Raw genomic sequence first — 24,498 nt, 5'->3', positions numbered from 1 at the left:
GACATGCGTACTCTACATTTTCTCTATGTAGGCTGCATGCAGCCTACATAGAGAAAATGGCCTCCCTACAGGTGCCCGGCTGGGCGCTGCCCCTGGCTCTGCACCAATCACAATGCTGCCATTGCAGCAGTGTGATTTGCTAGGAGATGAGGGAGCATGCCTGTTCCTGTCCAGGACTCAGAGGCTCCGGAGCAGATGCGGCGCGGGACCCGCTCACCACCGGTCATGTAACTTTTATTTATTTTTTGTTTCTTTGCAACGTCATTGCGTCTACTTTTGTACAGCTCTGGAGCACTGCCCTGCTCTGTCCAGGGATGACCCGAGATAGCCTGCAGTAGTGTCTGTAGCAACGTCTGCACTGATGTACGTAGAGCAGAGACATGCAGAGCAACTGCATGAAAACACCCGCATCGCCGAAGGAATATGTGTGTCACAAATTCACAATGCAGTTCCCTCCACTCCCCGAATGCACATTTTATGTATGTGCAAAATGCAAAGGATTTACAAAGAACGAAGAGTCTGGGATGCTCTTCTGCAACGCCGCGTAACGCTTACATATTTAACATTTCTGCAAAGCATGACTGGGCACTTTAAGGTGGGTGAAGTGGAGCACCCATATAATTCTATTTACATGTGCACAACAGAAGTGTCCAACAAGTGGCCAAGGACGGGCGGTGCAAACAGGGAACACACCCACGAGGAAATTCAAGGCCTTTCTGTGACGGAATCCTCCAAACCAGGGTGTGATGGTGCCTAATCCCAGTAGCGCCGTGAGACCATAGTAACGCAATACAGCACTAAACAAATCGAATCTCTCATACAACCGAAGAATACACCCGCGTTTGTTGAGTCCCAAAAGAGGAGCACATGATTTGCACCCCAGCTCCGTGTCCTTGAACGGCCTTAGTTTCAAACTGGCTAAATTTTTTCCTGCTTTTGTAAAGTGTTGTGTGCAGCTTTCCAGCCACTTTGGACCAGGGCCGGTAAGGCAAAGCCGGACCAATGGGGGCCCGGGTAGAACACCATCCGGAGGCGGTAGCCCCCCCCATTAGCATGCCGGCCTAGGCCGGTGAGGGGCCAGGATTGGATTGGCTCCCTTAAACAAAGCAAGCTCCCCCCAGTCAGGGGGCGAGGGAGGAAGTGCGAGGGGGAGGATAAGAAGGGGCCAACGGTCCGAAGTAAACACATTTCCCCCCTCACAGGAAGACAGAAAGGAATCCCACCCACACCTAACACACGGGCATCGCAGCCGTAAGGGGAAAAAGGGTAGCGGAACAAACACAAGGAAGCTAGTAAAAAGAGAAAAAATACTTGAAGGTAGTTGGAAGGCTCTCACAGTGTCCTTGGGATGCCTCTCGGCAGGGGCACTGAGGGAGCCAAGGGGCGGTGTGCCGCCATAGAAAGAGTAGATGTGATGCTCCCGCAGGACCCTTGGGATGCCTCACGGCAGGGGTATTGAGGGAGAAGATGGCAAGGACTCAGCCTCAGGAAAGGTAGAGCAGATGCTCAAGTAAGGTCCTTGAGATGCCTTGGACGGCAGGGACCCCCCGGAGATGGGAGGGCCCGTAAAAGGTTTTCAGGGCGAGCGGGATGGCACTTGCAGCCCGGGCAGGTCCAGACAGACACCCTCCAAATCAAGCAAGCTGAAGCCTAGACCCCTGAATCAGAAGCCCCGAAAAGGGGTCCCTCCCCTCCTGGAAAATTGAGGAGGCTGGGTCCATAATCCAAGAGGAAGAATTACAAGGAGCAATACATGAAAAGAGAGAACATGGACATCAAATGAGGCGATGACCATGAACGTTTGACATGGATAAAATTGTATGTAAAAAAATTCTATGTTGATGAATAAACTGCGACCTTTTCAGGCACCAAATAAAGTTGTCAGTGGTGATTTTAAGGTAAAAGCGTGCAGTTGGTGGTAACAGTGAATGGAGCGGGCGGGACGACTTGCCGCCTGGAGGGGGTTCTAGGCGCTGTGACATATCCAATGGAGGGGGTGAAAAGCAAGGAGCAGATGCCGGAACAATCACTCAGAAGCTAGCCGAGGGTCTCTATCCTGGGCTGGCTGGCCAGCCCTGCATGGGTACTCCTTGTGAGTAAGGGGAGAGTGCAGAGGGCTTTGTGTATGAGACAGAGCTCTATCCACGCTGATGGGTTCTGCGCAGGCGCAAGACAGCCTCAGGCGACTGGCCAGTGGACAGCCTGTGGCGGGAGCTGAAAAGGTGTAGGGTGGTGAAATGCCTTGTCCCAGAGCAGATGGCAGATCGCTACAATCCTCCTGAGACTCATGGAGAAGCAAATGTACTGCCACGTCGTTAGCAAGAGACGTGGCATCACACCCTAGAGAGGCTGGTCACACCTATCTTATATACTTTTTATCAGTTCCAGGTGACAAATCCTGCTTGCCATATGTGTAGTTTACATATTATGCTGTTTCTTATAAAAGCATGACAATTGGATCAGGTGGTTGCAACTCATGTGTTCAACCTATGTTTGCTGACACATCTAGATACGCAACGGTCCACAGATACGTTCTTACTTTGCAGAAAGGGGCACTCCATCAGTATTGAATTATTCTTTTTTTCCTCTAACTCACGCTCCCTTCCTCCCTCTTTCTTTTTCTCACTCTTGTATCTGCTTGTATCAGTACTTTACACGCATTTCTCTTTACCTGTCACTCAATCTCTATAACTATTTTTGATCTCTTCATTTCTCTAAGGGCCCTCTTTTCAATTCACACTCTTTCTCTCTTTATCACTCATGTTGTTCTTTCTCCTCCTCTATACCTTTTGTACTCTATATCTTCCTCTCTCATCTTGTTTACCCTGTCTATTTAAACATCTCTAGCATTCTTTCTCTGTCACTTACAAGCCTCCATCAGTGGCGAAAGTTCCACTTTGCCACACATTTGCTCATTTTCACCACTATGTTAGAAACAGCAGTTCACTTGTTGGCTTTTATTGTAATGCTATTTGCACTTGAATTGTCTGGAAATTGAGCCTTCTCTGTCTTTCATGAATATTTTACCTTTAATTTTCTGTTGATGTCATTTGATGATTAAAACAGTAGGAAGAGTGATTGAAGTTTAGTGTGGGCCAGTTACTACGGTGTAATGTATTATCAATGAGCGAGAGGACCACATGGGTTATAGAGGATGTTTCACATTTTCTGTCCGTGCAAGGGTTCAGTTACATTAACTGAAAGGAGTAAAGATCTGGGTCTTGCAATTGCTTGTCAGTCATTGAATAAGTCATTCATATAGGTTGCACAGCCGCTTCCTCGAAGGAAGAATCCTTTAAGAACTTGCTGTAGAACTCTATGTAGCCAACATGTGCTCAACCTCCGCATATTTATTGGTGGCGCATGAGTCTGAGCAATGACCGGTATGGAAGGAAGCACACCTGGGATAATACCTTCTCACTTTCTCACAGTTGCATAATCAAAGCACTTGTGATCTCCTTCTCATCGCTACACCATACGTTTTTGTCATTCCAGAACATCAAGCGCAGACAAGTTTAGACCCCACCTTTGGAGTGCATAAGGGTCTGATTCCAACCTCGGGCTGGAATACTTGCATAGTGCTCACAAAGGGATGCTGTTTTAACTGCAGATTACTATAATGTTTAGAAAGCCTGGATTTTGGATGTATGTCGTTACAACGCACACTTTTACAACGCATGCACTTACAACGCATTTTTTACAACGCAAAATCCATTACAACGCATTCCATTACATAGCATGACACTACAACGCATTTTTAAAAACTACCTTTACAACGCATTCCATTACAACGCATACTACCTTTACAACGCATACCATTACAACGCATAATATTAAATTGCATTTAAGGTGAGTATTAGATAGTATAGGGGTAAAAATTACTATTCTAACTCCAGGGGGTGCAACAGTAGGGTAAGTGTTGGATAGTATAGGGGTAACAATTACTATTCTAACTCCAGGGGGTGCAACAGTAGGGTAAGTGTTGGATAGTATAGGGGTAAAAATTACTATTCTAACTCCAGGGGGTGCAACAGTAGGGTAAGTGTTGGATAGTATAGGGGTAAAAATTACTATTCTAACTCCAGGGGGTGCAACAGTAGGGAAAGTGTTGGATAGTATAGGGGTAAAAATTACTATTCTAACTCCAGGGGGTGCAACAGTAGGGTAAGTGTTGGATAGTATAGGGGTAAAAATTACTATTCTAACTCCAGGGGGTGCAACAGTAGGGTAAGTGTTGGATAGTATAGGGGTAAAAATTACTATTCTAACTCCAGGGGGTGCAACAGTAGGGTAAGTGTTGGATAGTATAGGGGTAAAAATTACTATTCTAACTCCAGGGGGTGCAACAGTAGGGTAAGTGTTGGATAGTATAGGGGTAAAAATTACTATTCTAACTCCAGGGGGTGCAACAGTAGGGTAAGTGTTGGATAGTATAGGGGTAAAAATTACTATTCTAACTCCAGGGGGTGCAACAGTAGGGTAAGTGTTGGATAGTATATGGGTAAAAATTACTATTCTAACTCCAGGGGGTGCAACAGTAGGGTAAGTGTTGGATAGTGTAGTGTAATATTATGCGTTGTAATGGTATGCGTTGTAAAGGTAGTATGCGTTGTAATGGAATGCGTTGTACAGGTAGTTTTTTAAAATGCGTTGTAGTGTCATGCTATGTAATGGAATGCGTTGTAATGGATTTTGCGTTGTAAAAAATGCGTTGTAAGTGTAGTGCGTTGTAAAAGTTGCGTTGTAAAGGTTGTTCCCCTGGATTTTCCACACTGGCCATGTATTAGACATGCACAAATGTGTAGTAACTGTGGCCTAACTTTCTTTTAAGAGACTTGAAATAAGAATGATCTAAGATACTGTTTTCTAAATGCAAATGGGTTTTGGCCTCGAGAAAGGAGTGTTATTAATAAACTCCTGATATTCTGTAGATGACAGTTACTCAAAACAGTATAAAGATCAGGACCCTAGGAACGTCATATTTAGTGGCATATTCCCTTACCAATTAAGTGATCCACAAACATTGGGAAAAGTTTTGTAGAATTACAGCTGCAGATCCATTCCAGAAAACTGAGGGCAAAAAGTAAACAGAACCTGACAGTCCACATGAGCCAAACATCAATGAGAGGCAAAGAACCAAACAGTGTGGCATGTAAAGAGAGAAAATTAGGTTCTAAAATAGCTTGGCTCCAAAAACTGCGCACTGTGCTAGTTGAATGTGGACCTTCTTGGCTCCGGGATAAGGGGACAAGAGAACATCACAGTGATGTATGCGATCTACGTGGATTTCACCACTGCTCTCTGTACTGTTCAGGAGGGGTAACATACATGCAAATTGAGCAGATTCAAGATGGGGACCCTTCTGTTGAAGGTAAGAAGCTAGGGAGTAGGAAGAATCACAGACATCCAAAAGTTAAATTCTGGTCTAAGACAACAAAGATTGCAAGCGTGGTGCCATAGTGATCTACCCCTGCTGGATTCATTCATGAGTGGATTTTCTGAGGATGTAGAAGTCAAGAGAGCCCCTTACACATTAGACTTGTGAAAGAATAACACACAGTGGCACAGATGGACAGAGCACGTGGTAGGCTGTAGTCTGATATGCATCCGATTAGACTGACAGTTTTGACAGTTATTGTCTTTGTTAGAACAGATTCACAATTGCTTTATTAACCTTACTGCTTTTTCAAATCTGCTTGAAAATGCACCATTTGCCCACTTTATTTCCAAAATTTTCTCGGAGGAAGAACTCCCTCGAGCCCCCCATAGGTGGTCACACATTATGGCTCCTTGACATACAATATATTTTCATTTTAACACGAGTTTGTTTCTCATCTTGTAATTTCACATGTAGTAAACCAGTGCCAATTGCAGTACAATTAGCATGTCTAATGAGATTAACTATTCTGTTGCAAAATAATAGGTCTTGTTAGGTTTTTAAAAAAAATTAACGACAGCACGATATCCATTGAAGTTGATACAGGGCCTACATATTACTACATTGCCCATGATCTTCTAGTGACATCACGGGCACATACACCAGAGAAGTCTATGCGATGGCCCTCACCCACACATGTGTGCTCTGACGTTGGTGTTTACAACAGTTTTCACCTGAATGCGAGCACGGACTTCTATGTCCATACGCAAATTGACTTGCATCACCAGTGGCTAGTTGCCTTTCTTACAAGTTTCACCTGGGCTGGCCCCGGGGGATAATTACTCTTGCGGCCTCATTGGTCATTTTCCTCCTTCAACGAGGTCAAGCTGATCCGGTCACAGGGGATATATATCTTCAGCCTCTGCACTTTCGGTACCACGAGCTGGGGAGAGCAGAACCACAGTTGGTGCTGCATGCGGTAGGGACCCCTGACCATGCAACTAAACCCGGAACTTTGATGCCCATCCTGAGCTCAGTCAGAAGCTGTCCTATCCATTTCCTTCCCTATTTGCTACATGCATAATCCTAATACTCTTCTAATGGATATCTTTGTTTTATTTGTTATGCTGACACTTCGGCACTTCTCTTCCCCTTCTACCTATTCATTTATGAGGAACCTAGTGTTTGACTACAGGGCCAACCTCTCTCTGCCCCCATCGAGGTTGAATTTACCCCAAACTAGGGTAAGTGTTTTAATCCCACAGCATGCCACTTCCAATGTACGTATCCCACAACACTCTTGGTTCACACATATTTATGTTTTTCTTGAACACAACTACTAAGCAATGAGTATGTATTTGTTCGAAATTGGTCGCAACACTGAAGAACATATGTCTGAAACAATGCATGCACCATAACGTAGATTGCAATGCTGATGTGAATCATTGCATACACAAGATGGTATGCAATGTTTAAATGAGTGCAGCACCAGAATAATCATGGATTTGTAATATGTGGTCTGATACGCAGATGAGGGTATTTGTACGCGTCACGTTTATACTCTTTGGCACTAATGCATCATTCCTGATATTTACTATTTTTCAGGTACGGTTGGATTGGTAAGTATAAACTGCCTTTGCATGCCCACAGTTTTGTGTGCATGCCACATGAAACTTTCTGAGGACAAATAATATGTCACCGGGGGAGTACTAGAAAAACAAACACGTCCTGATGAATTCCCAAGACCTTGAACATCCAGTAGTGTAGGGCAGAAACATGTTGGTACTAAAAGGGTCATTGGACCATAGTATCCTTTTTACCCTTTTCATAGTTAATTTTTAATCTTTCCCATCCACCCCGTGAATACTGGGATACCTTAGGAGTGTATGAGGAATTTTTATTTACACGTTACGTCCCTCGATACATTAATATACAAAGAACTCCCTGGAACACGATTGAGCCCACCCTGACTTTTACGGGTCAGGGTGTACCTATTGATGAAGCATGCCCCTATTAGAGTGGATGGGGGTTACTTATAAAATAGGATTATATTTCCTTTTTCCCACCTCCTATTGAAGTGGTGTATAGGCGTAACACGCACGAATAACTCTCCATAAGTTCTTCTCTTTAAGCAAGAGGGATTCCTTTATGTTTATGTTTATCACAGTCAATCCCCATGGGTGTTGCAAGTGTAACTATTACTCAATCTAACCTATAGTTCCCATAGGGTAGTAAACCTCATATCCGAGGCATGAGTTCACTGTTTAGCAGCTCTAGTTACTATATAGAGTATAGAGTAGCATCTAAAAATGTGATTTTTCTCTTGTGTGTCTCATAGGTAAATCTCAACTTGTTATTGTGGTTCAGATGATCCAACAATGTAGTAAGAATGTTAAAGCTACCAGTCCAGGTCATAAAGATGTCATCTCTATACCTTCCCCAGTAGAGTTTATATTTAGTACATTCAGGTGGACTACATTCCCACGTGTGGTCTCTTTCAAATGCTCCCATATAAATATTTGCATACGAAGGCAAAACGTTCAAGCTCATCGCGCCCCCTTGAGCTTGTCGATTACAGTGACCATTGTGTAAGAAAACATTATTGTCCAGAGTCAGCCTAGCAAGGTCTGGAATCATCTGTGTATGTTCAAACAATGTAGCGTCCCTTGTGGACAAGGTCGAGGCAAGAGCCTCGAACCACTCTCTAGTGGGTTGCAAGTGTATAACGAGGTCACATTAAACATGACAAAGCTGAAGTCCTCAGCTCATTCTATGTCCTCAAGCTTGTTTAGTAAATCTCTGGTGTCACGTATGAATGAAGGTAGATTGTGCACGAATGACTGGAGAAAGAAGTCTATATATTCAGAATTGCATGCAGTTGGTGAACCAATCCCTGAGATTATGGGTCTACCTGGGGGAAAAGCCCCTTGTCTGTGCATTTTTGGAAGTATATATACACATGGAGCCCTTGGTGTTGGGTTAAACATGTACCAGTATTCAATATCGGTGATTAGACAAAGGTTACACCAGTGTGCTAATGTGAGTTTAATCTTCTTTGTTATATCCATTACTGGATTGTCAGGTAGTTCGATGTAGGCCAGACTATCAGAAAGTTGTCTGCCAAACTCAGTTATGTAGTCTTTTGCCTGAATGATGACTATGTTACCCCCCTTGTCAGGTTCTCTAATGATGATGTCAGAAGCATTGGATAGTTTGTTAAGGGATGTCCGTTCTTCTCTAGTTAGGTTGTCCCATAAAATTAAATTGTATGTCCCTTAAGGTGTCTGTCCTCTAATGTATGTAGGTGATGTATTAAAGCTCTATGGAAAACATCTATCACATTGTCAGCTGGTAGAGCTGATACAAAACTGGATTTAGGCTTTAATACACTATTCAAATTAAGATTAGATGTGATGTCAGATTTGACAAAATGTCTAGAATTGAAGGTGTTTGATGGTGCATGTCATCTAAAGAGAGTGGTGTCTGGAAGTACTGAATATCCTTAATGGTCTTTTGACATTCATGTGGGGAAGGTAAGGAAGGAGCATCATACTTGGAATTCTCATCAAAGATTTTTTTTATTTTCAAACGACATATGAATTTATATACACCTACATGTATTTGAGCAAAGTCCGGTATGCAGGGCAAAATCCCAGACTTTTACGCAATACATTTCTTTGTGGTTCTGTCAATACATAACCAGACAAATTCACAATGGACACACTGTTACCACTAACCATTTGTGTTGATTTACAAACATTTAATACATTTCCAGTTCTACTCAATCCCCTCCTTTGTGCTCGTTCCTGATGCTAGTCCTACCTCTTCTGGTTGCTTTGGGTCTAGGTTCTGTTTGTTGTAGTTTAATCTGGTACCATTTCTGAATCTTTGCAGTTCCAATAAAAAAGAGGAACTAGGGTTTGTTGAAAGCAAGGCTGCGCATGATGTACTGGCATTTGTATCACCCGTATCGCTGCCGATGCTGGAGATGTCTGAATTACTAGATGAAGTAGAGGCTACTGGTAGCTTGTTTGTGTCACCCATATTGTTCGGTCGTGTTTGTACATTGTTACATTTTCTACCAAAGGTGAAAACCCTATCATTGAGGTAATTATTGTAATCCCTCTTCAATTTCCTCATTTTCTTAGACTTAATGTAGAGTTGATGCGCATTTAGAACATCTTTCAAAATTTGATATTTCTTTTCTGCGGCTTCCGGAAGAGTAAGATCTTTTATTTCTTCCTCTAATTTAGTAATGGAAAAATATGTATGCCTCTCTTCCTCCCTACATGTTTGATGAGAATATCCATCATACCAAAAGATGTGGCAAAAATTAGGTGTTCCCACTCTGTAGTGAGATCACTGTCCAGATCCTCAAAAGAGGGAAAAATGATGACCCGTCGGCCACATGGGACTTGTTTGAGATCTATGTATTGTTTAAGAACCGTAACATCCCACCACCTAGATACTTCCTGCTTTTTTAAGCGTTCAAATCTAAGAATTTGTGTCTAAGTCCTTCCTTAGTGTTACTCAGTGTACTAGTATAATTAGTGCTCTCTGTTTTACAGGTACACAGTTCCAATAGTAATTTGTCTCTGCCATCGTCAAATTTTGCCATGTTCACAAATGAGAACTAGGAGAAATAGACCCAAAGTTGAATCCCACAAATTAAAAGAAAGGAGTGCAGATAGCCACAACAAACATGAATATAAGATGCAAGTGACTACAAGTCACGTTATACGTACCCTTGCTAATTAATATAGAAAAACGGGCAGGTCTTCTCATAGGTCATGGGGAAATCAGCACGGTCATCTTATAATTTGCATGTGGGGCAGAAAAAACTGTGGTTAGCCATGTTACACATAGATGTCAACCAAATTTCTTCTGTATAACGGCTGAAAAACCAATTACTAAGGTACTATGACTTACAGATAGTAATAGAAGAAGAGAGACAGGCCAAAATTGGTCAAAAGTAAAGAACACGAGAGGAGGCGGTAAGCAATAGGCGCAAGATTCAGAAGGTATAGAACATCAATTCACCACAGAGCATATAGGTGGTAGAATATATGGGGCATGTAGGGAGACAATTCCAAAATAAACGGGAGATTATCAATGCTGATCTATTTTCCCATCAATACAGTACAGAGGATTGTTTCTTAATTCAGAAGTTGTTACAACATAACCCATTAGTATTTAGTTAATAATATAGCAATGGCCTCCAATACAAACAGTAGCATGCAGACACAGAAAATTGTAGACGTATCAATTGTGGTTAAAGCCTGAGTCATTAATGAGAATAAAATAGCCCCAATCAATACTGGTCTATTTTCCCATCAATACAGTACAGAGGGTCATTTCTTAATTCAGACGTTGTGTCAACATATCAACCCATAAGTGTTTAGCTAACATTGTAACAATTACCTGTATTACAACAGCTGGCATGCGGACCCGCAAAATTGTAGATATATCAATTGTGATTAACACCTGAATCATTAATGATGATAAAACTTATACAAAGTGGAAGACAATTACTGTCTAATCAGTCAAGAACACCTGAAATTCCTAAATCCGCTAAATTAGAGTTTACTAAATCTACTACTAAAGAAGTGTTTCAGACCGCTTTTGCTTATTTAGTTGATTACTGTCAGGTGACCGCGTGGTCACACATAGATTCGACTGATACCTAATCTGACTACATAATACATTATCATTTTTTCGGATATTTACTACGTATTAAATTACTGGATTTGCTGACTGGCTTTTATGCTTTGGACCATAGTGAGAGCCTTAAAGAAGTCACTTGTGTGATGAAACATTTGTTGGCTGTGCTTCATGACGACACTTATCTTGTGTTGTTGAAGATCTCATCATTCTTTACAATAAACCAAATTAGATCGAATGTACTGGAATCCTTACTATATGGACTAATAGATTGTTTATTGGACTGCATCATGAGAGCTGTGATATCGCTTGTGTAACTTTTCTGTGCAGTGGCTCTGGGAACCAGTGCAATTGACACCTCTGGTAGTAGGGTGTCCAGATATAAAGTTATAGCACCAACCACACTACTTTCTTACAAGATTGACCTACCCATCAAATTGTATTCTAATAGGAGGTGCAATTTCATACACCACTGCTACCGCTTTATATTCATATATTTTATTGTATTGGTGTTTAATATCTTGGTGATTTTATATATTTGTTTCACTGATTCAATAAAATATTTATGTTCATATTTAAAAAAATAAAATTAAAATAATTGGTGGTTTATAGTTTGCTGTAGCTTTTGAGGTTCAAGGTAGTTTTATATTTAATTTATAATATGATTTTGGATATCATTTCTAAGTAATGTAGTCCTTTGTTATTTATGAAGCATTTGACTTTAAATTGTAACATGTTGTACCTTCTTTTAGTTTGTTTGCTTAGTGTAGGGCCAATTTGTGTAACAGATTGCTGTATTCTTGGTTCTTGATAGCTTTGTTCTTTTTGTAATGCTTCAATAAGTTTGTATAATGTAGGTTGATTTCAGCCTAGTGTGGGTTGGAAGTCATTGTGCGATCCTGCCACTGGCATTGTTTGTTTGGCTTCCTTTGTCAAGGTGCTGGCACCTTCCCTCCGAGGATTACAACCCTGTTTCTGGTGATGTACAGGTGAGTCCTTTTTGTACCATATACCCATTGCCTGGACTGCCCACATATGAACCCTACTCTGGCAATGGGAAGTTGGTATTTTTCCACATGTATCAAGACTAAGGTGCCGATTACGATCCGGTAAAAACCGGGTACGAACCGTCGGTCGGAGCGTTTTCTCCGTCCGACTCGTACCCGGTTGTAAAACTTTACAAACATGGAATTACGATTCGCACGGAAACACCATTTCCGTACGAATCGTAAAAAAACACCGACCGACGAAAATATACGTATGAATGTGATCCTGGGAATGCTGCGACGTGACGTCGGGACGCTTTCAGGCAGCGTTTCACGACCCAGGAAGGACGATTCGAACCGACAGCAGTCCGGACGGCAATATTTTCACGGCACCCAAAAGTGCCGGAAAAGCGAAGTACGGCGCGAAACGACCAGAGTAGGTGGCCCGGTACGCGCCGACCCCCCCCAGCCCCTGTACGTTCGAGTCGTACCCCCCCGTGTATGTACACCCGTGTACGTGTCGAACCCCCCCGTGTATGTACACCTGTGTACGTTCGAGTCGTACCCCCATCCGTGTATGTACACCCGTGTACGTGTCGAACCCCCCCGTGTATGTACACCCGTGTTCGAGTCGTACCCCCACCCGTGTATGTACACCCGTGTACGTGTCGAACCCCCCGTGTATGTACACCTGTGTACGTTCGAGTCGTACCCCCACCCGTGTATGTACGGTGCGTACCCCCAGCTCTACGCACAACCGTATGGAAAAAACACCGTCCGCACCGAACTCCCATAGCAACCATGGAGACATGTGCCCACATACGCACCGAACACCCCCCCAGCCCCCGTATGTACGCGCCGAACCCCCCCAGCCCCCGTACGTTCGAGTCATACCCCCCCAGCCCCCGTACGTTCGAGTCGTACCCCCCGCCCCCGTACGTACATGTCGAACCCCCCGTGTATGTACACCCGTGTACGTGTCGTACCCCCACCCGTGTATGTACACCCGTGTACGTGTCGAACCCCCCCGTGTATGCTGTGTACGTGTCGAACCCCCCTGTGTATGTACACCCGTGTACGTGTCGAACCCCCTGTGTATGTACACCCGTGTACGTGTCGAACCCCCCGTGTATGTACACCTGTGTACGTTCGAGTCGTACCCCCACCCGTGTATGTACACGGGTGGGGGTACGACACGTACACGGGTGGGGGTACGACACGTCCACGGGTGTACATACACGGGGGGTTCGACATGTACACGGGTGTACATACACGGAGGGGTTCGACACGTACACGGGTGTACATACACGGGGGGTTCGACACATACACGGGTGTACATACATGGGGGGGCTCGACACGTACATGGGTGTACATACACGGGTGGGGGTACGACACGTACACAGGTGTACATACACAGGAGGTTCGACACGTACGTACGGGGGCGGGGGGTACGACTCAAACGTACGGGGGCTGGGGGGGTACGACTCGAACGTACGGGGTCTGGGGGGGGTTCGGCGCGTACATACGGGGGCTGGGGGGGGTGTTCGGCGCGTATGTGGGCACATGTCTCCATGGTTGCTATGGGAGTTTGGTGCGGACGGTGGTTTTTCCATACGGTTGTAACATCGGACGCACGGGATGGATCGTAATTCCGCGGTCGGACTTCACTTTTCACATTTGTACGGTAAATCGTCCGTGGACGTGTCGGACACATTTTCCGACCCGAGGACGTGTGGGGAATAATTCCCAATGCGATTCGAATGGACTTTTTTACCATGCGAATCGTAATTGGCAGTTTGTACGGCACTTGTATGATTCGTACGGTAAAAAGACCGGATACGAGTCGTACGGGGAATTTTTTTACCGGATCGGGATCGGCACCTATGTGTGCATCCGACACATATGCAGTCGAAATGCTCACACATCATCAATACATATGGAAAAGTAATCACCACCACTGCAAAACCTCCGCAGCCACACCATGGGCCCTGCATTCAAATCGTAATATGGCAATCTAAAGACCGACCAGTGCTGTGGGCTACTGGCGCCCCCGGACATGGTTTTTGAGGGCGGTCAGGCTGGCAAACTCATAATCAGGCCTTAAGTATAGATTTTTGGAGGTGTCTCCACATACTTTGATTAAAGTGATAGTAACAGCCTTGTATTGTTGTGTGGAGTATATTTTTTGAATTGTTTGAATCATAGCTTGCTCAAGGTCTAAGATTATGTTTTGGGGGGCAGTAGTTATTTGTATGCTGTTTTAGTATTATTTAGGAGTTCTTAGTAGGTGCTGCTTTTTTGTTTGGTAGTAAAGTTTTTACAAATGGGATATTGGTATTTTCATATTCACCATGTATAGGGTATATGTGTGTGAATGTTTTGAGACTCATTGTAAAGATCCCATTCATCATCCAGGTTTGGCAGTAGTAAGTTTCATTAAGTTGTTTGCTATAGAGAAAATCAAGATTAGTTTTTCATTATTTTAATTGTCATGTAAAAGGAAGTGTTCCTAATTACATGTTAGTTTTAAATGGTCAGGAATATCTATGTCTTGGTATGATCTAGGGGCTGGTGAGGTATCACTGGTGGCTTTTTTAGTGCGTCCAATTAAGCGTTTTAATGTGGGGATAGGTAGTAGTTGGCTTGTTATATTCATTGGGACTTTTGGGTTGCATGTCTTTTAGGATTTTGCCTGTAGGTTCCTGGAAGCTAGTGCTTGCCTCCCATATATCTTGTAAGAATTCTCTAGCTTCTATTTCTATAACATTTGGGGGGTGATTGTACTTTTTAAAATGTATTACAAAATTATCTTTTGTAGTTGCCCTCACATAGCAATGCATTCGACAAATGTTTTGTACATTTCCAGTTTATGGTTTCTGTTGATGCACTCCTTTAGCGGTAGGTGTAGCCAATATGTTTTAATAACTATTCCCCTTTCTGTGAAGCTATATATTCAGCCTCTTCTGTCATTGTATCTGAAAATAGTTTAACAGTATAAATATATTATAAACTGACTTTTGTATTTTTATTATTAATAATTCAAAAAATGCAGTTGAGATGGTTAGAAATGTTTTGAAGCTTTTTTTAACCTCATTTTAATGTGGAACAGGTGCTGAATTTTAGGTTGAAAGAGAAAAAAAGTTATATTAATTAAATATGGTATTTTCTTGCAAGTCTGTCGAGTTTTAGGGATTTAGGTTTATTTTTGTTTGTTGGTTGGGAGAGAATTTAACTTAATATATATGCATACTTTATTATAAATTCTTGGTGCTTTGTTAAAGCTGATATTTTTGGGCAGTTTGTTGAGTCAGAAGTAGGCTTTCCTTTCCTTTAGGTAGTCTATGTAAAAAGATAAAAGTTACAGTGTATTATAATTCATTTGTAAATGATTTGTTTAATAACAGTTTTGTTTAAATATATGTATTACTTACTTGGAATTATAGTTGTTGAGATGATTTATTTCTATATTAATTATTTCTTACAAGAATCTGGCAGAGTTTCCTCCTCTTGCAGTATTTATCGTGTCTTTAGTTGTTTTAATTAGTGTGCCTGTGATATTGTTGGTGTAATTGTTTGTTTGAATTTATTGGTTAAAGTTGTTTATAGCGTTTGTTATTGGTTAATTTGGTAAAGTTTGAATTTTTTTATCACTTCTGTCCTTGTTTGTTAAGCGCTAATTTATGTTTTATTTTTGTAGTATAATATGTAGGTTGTTTTATTTATATATATATTGTGTAATAAAACAGTTTCTCAACAACTACCGTGTTCTAAGTGTACCTTACCCTGGGAGAACGCCTACTGGAACTTTTGGAATTGTGAGAAAGCCGATACGCTCTGCCGGCATGCGCGCCACTTTAATACATTTTTCTATATGTTTATAGTTAATAATATTTGTTTTGGTATTTTTAAATATATGTATTTTAAGTTTAACATTTTTTGTGGTGTTTGTTTATTTTTTTGAATGTGATATATATTTTTTATTATAAGTTTTGCGTGGATTATCGTAATAGTTTTAAGTTAAATTTGACTTTTTGGCTGTATTTGTAAAGACTTATTAGTTCTGTTGGCGATAATATTGTGATTGATATTGTGGTAAACAATATTTTTGATATGTTATATGCTTATTTATAGGTGACGATATTAGTTTTTCTGAAATGTTTGTTATTGATAGACGTAAAAATCGATTTTACTCTAAACGATATTTGTGTGTTCGATATTAGTGATTTTAATAGTTAAGTATTTTTGTAATATTAAAATTCCGATATATGTGGAACTCAATATTTATAGGATATATCTTATATCAGAGATCCGGTTTGACTTGTGTGGCCAGGTTGGCCTAGGGCTTTTTCAAAGCATGGTGATGGATTGTCAGTAGCTTGCCAGGTGGAAAAGAGCGTAGTGCAACTGTGGTGCTTGCTGGCAAGAAATGAGTGCAGTCTGTTTGGGCTGTCCGATCTTCTTGCATTAGTACATTTGAGGGGCAGGATGAGGTTTGTGGCTTGAATTCATAAGGCTTGTCATCAGGGACCCCCTACTTTAGCAACTGCTTTACCTTTCAGAATCTCTCTCTTGGGTTTGTTGTATCCCCCTTAGTCCAGATGATGATCCCGCCATTTTTATTGGGATCGAAATGCTGTCTTCTTTATGAACACAGACCCTATGTGATTGTTGAGAACTTGCTTTAACGGGCCGTGCTGTTCATGTGTTTGCTGATACACCTGTTGATCACGATTTATGACTGGAGTATATCACCTCTAAAGAGAGCACTGAGCATGTTGATTTTGCACCAATTTCACTGCGCCGCTGTGTACCTTGAAATTGTTTTACAGAAACTCCTATGAATACATTTTATTCGCCATTTGGTTCTTTCCATCTAAAGTATTGTTACGAGGGACCAGTGTGTTTTTGGTTATAGTTATTACCCCAGATCCGCAGTGTCTCCCTTGTTGAAATGTTATCAGCCTTTGCTGTGAGCACACAGATAATGAGACACCCTGAGGGAGTGTTGTAAGATGATTGCACAGAGCACTGATTAAGCCTTCATGTGGAGTTACGGTGAATTGGGCAAAACACATGACTATTGAGCCAACGGGTGCTTCTGGGGTGGGTGGTAAATAAATAAATAAATCATAGAAAACTCACGGGTGTAGCTAGGGATGGAGCTATGTGTAGGAAGGTGGATATCTGACTATGGTTACCCCCAACTTTTTGCCTAGTGTCTAGCTGGTTTTTCGACTTAGTTGGCCTGAGATCCTGCCATTCAGGGTCTCAGGCTGTCTGCTCTCTCTGTAAAATGGACTCCATGTACCCTAGGTACATACCCAATTGGTAAGGATCACCTTATTGGCCCCTGTACAGTGTACCCTAGGTACCCAGGGCATAGGTATACCCTAGGCCTACCAGGGGCTGCAGCATGTATTATGCCACCCCTGGCCTGGCCTTCCATTTTGACACAACTGGCTGATCACTCAGCTGGGGCAAGGTCGTGTAATCACCCCTTGCTTAGGTGTAGTATTCCTATACCTAACTTACATATAGACACATGTGTACCTATCAGTCACTCCTATGGCAGGCCTTGACAATCCTGGAGGCAGAGTGCTTGGTAACATGTGAGATGGTGCTCTAGCATGAGCTGAGCCTGTCTGCAGCTTTCGGAACCTTGTCCTTATAGCTGTTCTATGATATAGCCTACCATATACTCTTAAAGTACCTTATAATCTTAGACGGTTATGGTAACTATGGTTTGGCTTTATCAAAACATGTCGTGTAAGGTGTCTAACACTAGGGAATAATACCCCCATGCCATTTCTGGACATGAGAATATTATTCCCCCCTTCTAGAGGGAAAGACATGTTAAAATCATACTTCAACTGTTAGCCTCTGACCAAAGCCTCAGCATCACAAAATGGATGCTGCTGCCACGACACAAGTCTGACCTCCTGCAGCTGGGAGTGATCCCAGCCAGGGAGGCCTGGACAATAGGTTTCCTGCTTGGGGAGGTGCTAGCACCTCCCCAGACAGCCTTTAGTGTATTGGGGCAGGGTGGGCTGAAAGGAATGAGACATGCCTGGGGCACACAAGGTGTTCCTTGCATAGTCCAGTTCAAACCGGCGCTGGGGCACTCCAGCCCCAGCTCTGGCGCGAAACTGGACAAAGGGAAGTGGGTGTAACCACCCCCTCCCAGGTCCCACCCATAAGGCGTGACCTAGCAGGTATCCCAGCCCCCCAGATTAGTATAAGAGTGGGAGTTGGGCCTCAAGACTTTAGATTATCCTGAACCTGCAAAACTGAACAGAAACTCTGGACCTTCGACATTCGACGAAAGAAGAAGACTGAAGAATCTCCCTTGTAGCCAAGGAGTGGCTACCCTGTGCAAACAGGCACCATCAAGAGACTACCCTTTGCTTTGCGACCGTTCTACGAGGAACCGACTGCAGAGCCCGACCAGAGCCTTGACTTCCAGACTTCTCCGACCCTCATCCACATCTGCAGCAGAGCTGAGATCCGTGGAGGCGACGAGCGACGTGGGACCGGCTACCTGGGAAAAGTGGCTAGTAACTTACAGCGCAGCTTCTGAGGTACCCTCGAAGTTGTGCACCGGGGATTGAGAAGCCCCAACCCCAAGCACCATCTGCACTGAAGATCAGCCCCCCACACTCCACGAGTCCTGCGTGGGGCCCTTCAGCATTTTCCTGCTTACCGCGTCTGTCCGGTTGCTTGCCCGCTGGCTAGTGGCCTCTGTGACGACGCACCCTGAAATCTTCTGCGCTGGTTTGGCTCCTCCAGACTGGCTCCCGCTTCTCTGCAAAGAAGAAGCACCCCAGACCTTCCTGGTCTGCACCAGAAGCAAGTCCTTTGTTCTTCGTGGGTTCCGCTTGCCAAGGCTTGGTGAGTCCTAGTCCAACTTCGACGCCGCTGACAGCAAGAGCCTTCGTGGGACAGCTCGCCTCCTGGTCCTGGTCGTCCTCGACGCTTCCTGGTCCTCCTGGCTGCAGCGACAAGCTTCACCTTCACCTGCAACTCTTCACGACATCGCCTGGTTCCTTCCTGGTTCCACGTGGTCACTGGCTAGTGACCTTGACTCTGTCCCTTCTGCTTGCAGGTTTCTTCTCTTCTTGATCCCAGCCTTGGGATCCACCGGACACTCTTCACTGACTGCCTGTCAGCATCTTTCTTCAGGCATCCATAGGAGTCGACGACGAAAACGACGCATCTTCACCCCTATGCACCCGCAGCCTGTGGGCTAGGTAACTTGGGTACTCCGGTGCTCATCAGGATAGTGACTATCCTAGTGTCTAGTTTTCAAGTCTCAACTTCCTAGCTACTCCGGAAGTGTCCTAAATCTACCGTTTTCTAAACTGTACTATTGCTATTGACTTTTACGCATTACGCGTGAGTGTTTCCACTCTGCACACGAATCCCGTGGGCCTCCCACTTCCTAACTAACGCTAGTGTAGTGTAGCCCCAGCGATTCCCTAGGCCTAGGCCTATTCTATTTCCGTGACAGTGGTTCTTATACCACTTACTTAGTATATGGTTTGCGTGGCCCCTAGGGCCTAACTGTATTACTTACCTGTGTGACTTACTGTATGCATTAATAAGACTGTGTTGTACTTACCTCTAATCTCATAAAGAGTGCTGAGGGTTTGCTTAGAATAAATACACTTTATTTTATATATATATCTGTTGTGGTGTCCTTTCATTTGGTATTCAAGGGATTATATGTGGTATCACAGCTGGCTTCACATGCCATTCAGAGTTTAGCCTAAGACTGCTCTTGTCCATGCTACCACTAGGATAGCTGGTCTATAAGGTTGACTTTACAACCAATCACCATAAGGGTATTTGGACTGATATAAGGTGTACACTATAACTAGTGACATCATACATCAGGCCAACTTCTCACATTGGTGAGCAGCGGTTGGGATCTGAGCTTGCTGTTGTAATACCATTGTAATCTTGAGATACTAAATTGAAAGATCACACAGATATTGTCTAGGTACATATACCATAGATTATTATACTTAAGTCCTACTGGACTTTGTAGTTGTAGGTTGAAGGGAGTAACACACCCTGACTACAACTACTAGAAAGGTTTAGTAGATACAACTAGTGTAGGTAGGTGCACACACCACACCCTCACTAGATCATGTCTCTGAGAGTAGATCAAGTAGATGCTCTCTCAGGAGGATCAGGTCTGCAAAAGATCCCCTCTAGATATGATACCTTAACATTCCAGGAGATGAGACATTTGTGTACCTCCAGAGGAATAAAACAGGGTTCCAACCCTACCCTTAGACAGCTAGTGGAGCTTCTGGAGGCCTATGATGCTGAAAGAGCTGCCAGGGATGGTGCCATGGCTGTAGATAAGGGTCTACCCACCACAGATGAGTCAGATGGGACTTCAGATGGGGAGGTAGACAGCCAGAGCCAAGTAAGGAGACTTAGCCAGGCTAACTTAAGTTTACATGGGAGTTTGCATGGGGTCCCCCCATACAGACCCACAAGTAGGCATTCACAGAGAAGCAGGAGGGACAGATCCCCTTCAAGGGAATCCATCCACTCCCATGTTTCTAGCATCTCTAATGCTTCCTCTCACAGGGGAATGACTTCACCTGAGAGAAAGGAGCATAAAGCCAGAATGAGGGAAGCTAATCTGAGGATTCAGAGGGAAGAAATTGCCCTTGCCAAAGAGAAGCTTGCTCTGGATAGAGAGCAAAAATTGTGTGGGTCAGAACCCACTGGTGGCAGCAACATTCCTAGAGATAGGGATAGGTCTTATGACCATAGAAACCTAAGCAAGATAGTCCCCCCATATCAGAATGGGGATGACATCCACAAATGGATGACTGCTTTGGAGAGGGCCTGCAAAGTACAGCAGGTACCCCAAAGTCAGTGGGCAGCTATCTTGTGGCTCTCCTTTTCTGACAAAGGTAGAGACAAGCTCCTCACAGTCAGTGATGAGGATGCAAACAATTACAAAGTCCTGAAGAGTGCTCTGATAGATGGGTTTGGCTTAACCACTGAGCAATATAGGTTGTTGTTCAGAGACACCCAGAAGACACAGACACAGGACTGGTCTGATTTTGTGGATTGTGCCACTAAGGCTTTGGAAGGTTGGTTAAATGGCAGCAAGGTGCAGGACTATACAGGATTGTACAACTTGATTATGAGGGAGCAGATCCTTAATAATTGTCAGAACCAGCTTCTCCATCAACACCTGGTAGACTCAGATTTGACCTCTCCCCAAGAATTGGGAAAGAGGGCAGATAAATGGGTCAGGACCAGGATTAGGCCTAAAAATCAGGGTGGTGACCAAAAGAAAGATACCACCAAGCCTCAAGAGAAGGGTGGGGATAAAGCAAAAGAGAAATCTTCCTCAGGGCCCCAAAACTCCACACAGGGTGGTGGGTCCCAAGCTCCCTCCTCTACCACAGTTAAAAAGCCTTACTGCCATGTGTGTAAAACACCTGGGCATTGGAAAACTGACAGCAGTTGTCCACAGGCTAAAAACAAAACTGTTCCTCCAACTACTCCTGTCACACCACCTATTACTGTCAGCAGTAATCCCCCAGGTGGTGGGAGTGCCCCCAAAAATTTGGTTGGGTTTTCTTGGGGAACACAGGGGGATCCTGGCTTAGCCAATTCCCCTGCAGCAGCTACTCTTGTCTGTGATGGTGGCATGGGGTTTGCCAACTTCACTGCCTGTCCCAACACTTTGGGTAGGTACAGACAGGAACCCTACATCAATGGTAGAAAAGCTGAGGCCTACAGAGACACTGGAGCTAGCATCACTATGGTGGCCCATAGGCTAGTTCCCTCTGAGCAGCTTTTGCCTGGTTTCTCATACCAGGTAACTAACATTGATGGCAACCAGAACAGTCATCCCATGGCAGAGGTATGTCTCAGCTGGGGAGGTGTCACTGGCCCTAAAAGGGTGGCAGTGTCTCCAACCTTGCCTGTGGACTGCTTGCTGGGGAATGACTTAGAACTCTCAGCTTGGGCTGGAGTTGAACAAGACACCCATTCTAAAATGGTAGGCCTTTCCAAAAAGGGTAGTGGGGTTGTGCCAGTCACAACCCCTGTCCAAGTAGCTTTCCTCCCTGAAAAGGTTGGAAGGGCAGTGGTAGCCACAGCCCAGGCACAGACAGACTTCCCTGTAGAAATTGGCAGAGCTGTGACAGTCACAGCTCAAACACAAACTGAGTGCCTTCCTGAAAAGGTTGGCAAGGCTGTAATGGTCTCAGCCCACACTCAGACTGATATAGGTGTAGTGAAGCCTGAAACTATGGATCACTCCACACAAACAGAGAGTAGTGGGGAGGAAGAAAAGTCTCCCTCTCCCCAGACATTAGGAAAAGGTCAGCCTCCTCAGGGATCTGACCTCTCCCCTTGTGAAGGAACTGCCCCAGAGGTAGCCAGGCCTGGCCTGGCAGAGCCTCTGATGTCAGTGGCCCCTTCCAAGGTGGGACCCAGTCTGGTGCAGGTAGCCTGCCTCTCTCTACCCTGCCTCAGTCAGCCCAGGGCTGCAGAGGTCAGGGAGGCCAGTGGACCCCAAGGGGGCCCCTGTCCACAAGAACCCCCCCTTCAAAAGAATGAGGATTGCCTGGTTAGTTGCCCTAGCCAGGTGATGGGTAAAAACATTCCTGAGGGATCCCCTTCACAGGTAGTTAGGGACCTCCCCCAGAGGGATTCTGTTGGGCACAGGCAAACATGGGACCTTAGGGCCCCAAACCTGACCTGTCCCTCCAGTAAGCCCACAAAAGGGACCCAGCCTCCAGCTTTAGGTAGCCAGAGGCTGACCCTGAGAGCACAGTGCAACTCAGTTAGAGAAAGAAAGGCATCCATGGTGGAGGATGATTGGAGGAAGCTGAGGCCTCACTTTGGGGACACTCACTTCAGTACTCCATCTCAACACCAGCCTTTTACTTTGCAAAGACACACCAAAGGTAGAGATTCCCTATGGTGGAGACCCTATGATATCTTTAGGATGAGGGATTGCTTAGTGGACCGTGAGACAGGGGGTAACCATGCCAGTGCTGGTTCTTCCTTATATGGCCACTCAGGCAATAGAGGCTTACCTTGTCAAGGCCAGCCTTATCTCCTTTCGTTTGGGGGGGGGGGTTGTGTAGGAAGGTGGATATCTGACTATGGTTACCCCCAACTTTTTGCCTAGTGTCTAGCTGGTTTTTCGACTTAGTTGGCCTGAGATCCTGCCATTCAGGGTCTCAGGCTGTCTGCTCTCTCTGTAAAATGGACTCCATGTACCCTAGGTACATACCCAATTGGTAAGGATCACCTTATTGGCCCCTGTACAGTGTACCCTAGGTACCCAGGGCATAGGTATACCCTAGGCCTACCAGGGGCTGCAGCATGTATTATGCCACCCCTGGCCTGGCCTTCCATTTTGACACAACTGGCTGATCACTCAGCTGGGGCAAGGTCGTGTAATCACCCCTTGCTTAGGTGTAGTATTCCTATACCTAACTTACATATAGACACATGTGTACCTATCAGTCACTCCTATGGCAGGCCTTGACAATCCTGGAGGCAGAGTGCTTGGTAACATGTGAGATGGTGCTCTAGCATGAGCTGAGCCTGTCTGCAGCTTTCGGAACCTTGTCCTTATAGCTGTTCTATGATATAGCCTACCATATACTCTTAAAGTACCTTATAATCTTAGACGGTTATGGTAACTATGGTTTGGCTTTATCAAAACATGTCGTGTAAGGTGTCTAACACTAGGGAATAATACCCCCATGCCATTTCTGGACATGAGAATATTATTCCCCCCTTCTAGAGGGAAAGACATGTTAAAATCATACTTCAACTGTTAGCCTCTGACCAAAGCCTCAGCATCACAAAATGGATGCTGCTGCCACGACACAAGTCTGACCTCCTGCAGCTGGGAGTGATCCCAGCCAGGGAGGCCTGGACAATAGGTTTCCTGCTTGGGGAGGTGCTAGCACCTCCCCAGACAGCCTTTAGTGTATTGGGGCAGGGTGGGCTGAAAGGAATGAGACATGCCTGGGGCACACAAGGTGTTCCTTGCATAGTCCAGTTCAAACCGGCGCTGGGGCACTCCAGCCCCAGCTCTGGCGCGAAACTGGACAAAGGGAAGTGGGTGTAACCACCCCCTCCCAGGTCCCACCCATAAGGCGTGACCTAGCAGGTATCCCAGCCCCCCAGATTAGTATAAGAGTGGGAGTTGGGCCTCAAGACTTTAGATTATCCTGAACCTGCAAAACTGAACAGAAACTCTGGACCTTCGACATTCGACGAAAGAAGAAGACTGAAGAATCTCCCTTGTAGCCAAGGAGTGGCTACCCTGTGCAAACAGGCACCATCAAGAGACTACCCTTTGCTTTGCGACCGTTCTACGAGGAACCGACTGCAGAGCCCGACCAGAGCCTTGACTTCCAGACTTCTCCGACCCTCATCCACATCTGCAGCAGAGCTGAGATCCGTGGAGGC

This window comes from Triturus cristatus, chromosome 2_2 (genome assembly GCF_964204655.1).
Source record: "Triturus cristatus chromosome 2_2, aTriCri1.1, whole genome shotgun sequence".
NCBI lineage: Eukaryota > Metazoa > Chordata > Amphibia > Caudata > Salamandridae > Triturus > Triturus cristatus.
This window is presented reverse-complemented; position numbering follows the sequence as displayed.